The 4,668-nt window shown below is 43.5% G+C and overlaps 1 long non-coding RNA gene across 1 annotated transcript; it reads left to right on the forward strand.

Annotated features, from left to right (window-relative positions):
• The first annotated feature begins 484 nt into the window (after positions 1–484).
• LOC115464063 lies at positions 485–4,027 on the forward strand. Its single transcript, XR_003941236.1, has 3 exons — positions 485–614; positions 3,497–3,618; positions 3,980–4,027. It is a non-coding gene; the product is annotated as an uncharacterized LOC115464063 (long non-coding RNA).
• Positions 4,028–4,668: the final 641 nt, after the last annotated feature.

Here is a 4,668-nt window from a genome sequence, read left to right on the forward strand (position 1 = left end):
AGTATGGGAGAAAAGGTAACCTCCATGACACAGGGCTGCAGATGAAGCAGGTCTTCAGGGCAAGCCAAGTCTGAGTTAGGGTAAGCAGATGGAGAATACGAGAGATAAAGAGGTTGTGGATATAGGAAAGTTGTTGCAGACAAAGTGGGCAATTCCGCAGAGCAATGAGAAAGGCAGAGAAGAAGGGAAGGAACAGAAATCAGAATGGAGACATTGTGTTTCCGGCTTGGGATCTCAATTTCGTTCTTTTGGGTCCTTACTAGGCCTCCCTTTGAGTCTTTGTCGGCTTGTTCCCTTAAGGATTTAATATTCAAGATGGTGTTTTTGGTAGCTGTGGCCTCTGCTAGATGAGTTTTGGAATTTACAAGCATTTTCCTGCAGATCTCCTTTTCTGGAGTTCTCTAAGAGAGGGTTATTTACATACTGTTCCTTCTTTCCTTCCTAAGGTCTTGTTGCAATTCCATTTAAACCAGACTGTGGTTTTGCCAGTGTTTGGTACTTCATCTGGTTCGAACAGCGGCTTTTATGTAAACTGGATGACAGTCGAATTCTCAAACAATACTTGCGGGTTATGGAAGATCATCTCTTTCTGCTTCTTGGAGGCGCTTGCAAAGGTATGGCTAGCGTCTAAACCCACCGTTTCTAGGTAGCTTAGATGATTGCTTCTGCTTTCAGGAAAATCGGTTCCTCAAGGAGTGAAAGCGCATTCTACCAGAGCACTTCGTGGGCTGAACGCTTCTTGGTGCCTTCTTTGGAAATCTGTAAAACTGCGACGCGGTCTTCTTTGCATTCCTTTTCTAAACATTACAGGATTGATAGCCAGTGTCGTTATGAGGCGGTGTTCGGCGAGACTGAATGTAGTTATGGCGGGGTTATTAAGGTCCCTTCCTTGAATGTTCTGTTACTTCCCATCAGTCATTTACTGGGCCGGTCCGGAGGGACACTAAGGAAAGAGAATTAGATCTCGTCTCCACCTGCTGGAAGTCATGCACAACCGTACTCTGTAAATTAAATGTGTAAGAGGGAGCCCTGTTTCTGTCCCTCCTATGCCCTGCCCCTGTGTGTGTGTCCTCCTGTGAATATGCATTGTGTAAGTTACAATATTCTATAAATTAAATGTGTAAGTGGGAGCCCTGCCCCTGTCCCTCCTATGCTGTGACCCGGTGTCTCTTCTTGTGAATATATGTTGTGTAAGTGAATTATTCTGTAAATTAAGTGTGTAAATTGGAGCCCCGCCTCTATCCCTCTTATGCTCCACCCCTCTGCGTGTCCTCTTGTGAATATGCATTGTGTGAGTTACAGTATTCTGTAAATTAAATGTGTAAATTGGAGCCCCACCTCTATCTGTCCTTTATTTCATCCCTGTGTGTGTCCTCTTGTGAATATACATTATGTAAGTTACAGTATTCTGTAAATTAAATGTGTAAATTGGAGCCCCACCTCTATCCTTCCTGTGCTCCACTCCTGTGTGTCCTCGTGTGAATATGCATTGTGTAAATTAAGCAGATATTTGCAGAATAGCACTTAGACCTTTTACCAGCATTTACAGACACAGGTGAACACATACATACACAAATAGTATTGTAATTGTTTACACAAGTGATACGTATGTACAGTGGTGGAAATAAGTATTTGATCCCTTGCTGATTTTGTAAGTTTGCCCACTGACAAAGACATGAGCAGCCCATAATTGAAGGGTAGGTTATTGGTAACAGTGAGAGATAGCACATCACAAATTAAATCCGGAAAATCACATTGTGGAAAGTATATGAATTTATTTGCATTCTGCAGAGGGAAATAAGTATTTGATCCCCCACCAACCAGTAAGAGATCTGGCCCCTACAGACCAGGTAGATGCTCCAAATCAACTCGTTACCTGCATGACAGACAGCTGTCGGCAATGGTCACCTGTATGAAAGACACCTGTCCACAGACTCAGTGAATCAGTCAGACTCTAACCTCTACAAAATGGCCAAGAGCAAGGAGCTGTCTAAGGATGTCAGGGACAAGATCATACACCTGCACAAGGCTGGAATGGGCTACAAAACCATCAGTAAGACGCTGGGCGAGAAGGAGACAACTGTTGGTGCCATAGTAAGAAAATGGAAGAAGTACAAATGACTGTCAATCGACAAAGATCTGGGGCTCCACGCAACAATCTCACCTCGTGGGGTATCCTTGATCATGAGGAAGGTTAGAAATCAGCCCTACAACTACAAGGGGGAACTTGTCAATGATCTCAAGGCAGCTGGGACCACTGTCACCACGGAAAACCATTGGTAACACATTACGACATACGGATTGCAATCCTGCAGTGCCCGCAAGGTCCCCCTGCTCCGGAAGGCACATGTGACGGCCCGTCTGAAGTTTGCCAGTGAACACCTGGATGATGCCGGAGAGTGATTGGGAGAAGGTGCTGTGGTCAGATGAGACAAAATTGAGCTCTTTGGCATGAACTCAACTCGCCGTGTTTGGAGGAAGAGGAAATGCTGCCTATGACCCAAAGAACACCGTCCCCACTGTCAAGCATGGAGGTGGAAATGTTATGTTTTGGGGGTGTTTTCTCTGCTAAGGGCACAGGACTACTTCACCGCATCAATGGGAGAATGGATGGGGCCATGTACCGTACAATCTGAGTGACAACCTCCTTCCCTCCGCCAGGGCCTTAAAAATGGGTCGTGGCTGGGTCTTCCAGCACGACAATGACCCAAAACTACAGCCAAGGCAACAAAGGAGTGGCTCAGGAAGAAGCACATTAGGGTCATGGAGTGGCCTAGCCAGTCACCAGACCTTAATCCCATTGAAACTTATGGAGGGAGCTGAAGCTGCGAGTTGCCAAGCGACAGCCCCAGAACTCTTAATGATTTAGAGATGATCTGCAAAGAGGAGTGGACCAAAATTCCTCCTGACATGTGTGCAAACCTCATCATCAACTACAGAAGACGTCTGACCGCTGTGCTTGCCAACAAGGGTTTTGCCACCAAGTATTAGGTCTTGTTTGCCAGAGGGATTAAATACTTATTTCCCTCTGCAGAATGCAAATAAATTCATATACTTTCCACAATGTGATTTTCCGGATTTAATTTGTGATGTGCTATCTCTCACTGTTACCAATAACCTACCCTTCAATTATGGGCTGCTCATGTCTTTGTCAGTGGGCAAACTTACAAAATCAGCAAGGGATCAAATACTTATTTCCACCAATGTAAATGCACTGAGCTATTAAGAGCTGTTCAAAGGAAGTGTATGCTGTTTTCAAAGATATTTAGGGATAAAGAGATATATTTTTTTCTCTTGAAATTTCTGCTAATGGTTCACTCAGAGGCTTATTTTCAAAGCACTTAGCCTCCCAAAGTTCCATAGAAACCTATGGAACTTAGCCTCCCAAAGTGCTTTGAAAATATGCCTCTCAGTGATTTGAATTGTCCTCTTTGCCTTTTCATGTGAAAGGGTTAGGACGCCTATACTAATCCGTGGACTTTTCTAAACATCACAGATCACGTGTGGTCATAAAGGGGACAACACTAGAACTTGGAACCTCCAGTGAGGTGCGCCAAGGTCACGTGCAGAGTGCCAATTCTGTAACTTACCAAGATGTTCTAGCATGCCAAAATTCAGGTGAGGCCATTTATGCCAGCTCTATAGTGGGTGTAAAAGGTTGTGTCTTAGTGCACCATGCAAAGTTCATAACTTGTCCTATTCCAAAAATTATACACACAAGTTGGAGACACTCTCATTGCCTCATGCTCTGCCCACATTTACTCTCCCTTACATTTATGCACCATAGAACATAGAAGCAACCTTTCAGAATGTTGCGTAGTGCACTCATTCGTATTTCTACCAATTTTGGTGCCTCTGACGAACTTGGCATCAAGTTATAGAATTGCCCTTCCTGTGAGTCCAGAAAATTCTGTTCCTTGATCAGTTGTAGCTTTCTATAGATGTAATAACATGATTTATGTCTTCTTTTCCTATCCAGCAGATAACGAGGCTGTACAGGAGCTGAAGCAAGAGCAGGATCGAGAAGAACCTCTGTAGAAATGGAACAAATCCCAAGACAATCGGGAAACGTCTGTGAGAATTTTTCCCAGGGGACTGAGAAGAGAAACACAACGAATCATCAGCAGGAATCAGAAAAGGACCACAGAGACCTAGCAGGAGATACACCTTGTGGAGTTACTGTGTGTCAGAGAAGTGACAGGGAGCTCACAAACATCCCTGAGTACCAGAGTCACTTCAGAACAGAGAGACCCTTCCAAAACCGTAACAGTGAGCCAGAAACGTCTAAACTCCCCCAAGAAGAGAGAAAGGAAATGAATCCTTTCTGTGTGACATCTGTGGAATAATATTTAATATGAACGCTCATTTCTTATTGGATAAGAGAACCAACACTAACGAGAGACCCTTTGCATGCTCTCAGTGTGAAAAAAGTTTCAAACAGAATATAAATCTGAAATTAAATCAGACACTTTACACTGAATTTAAACCATTTCCATCTATTGAAAGTAGCAAAAGCTTTTTTCATAACGAATCATTACTTATACATCAAAGGACACATACTGGAAACACAATAGACAATGGAAAGAAACCATTTACGTGTTCTGAGTGTAATAAAGGTTTCAGTCGGTCATCAAGTCTGAGAAGACACCAAATAATACACAGTGGTGA

Source organism: Microcaecilia unicolor, chromosome 1, assembly GCF_901765095.1.
Source record: "Microcaecilia unicolor chromosome 1, aMicUni1.1, whole genome shotgun sequence".
In the NCBI taxonomy this organism is placed as follows: domain Eukaryota; kingdom Metazoa; phylum Chordata; class Amphibia; order Gymnophiona; family Siphonopidae; genus Microcaecilia; species Microcaecilia unicolor.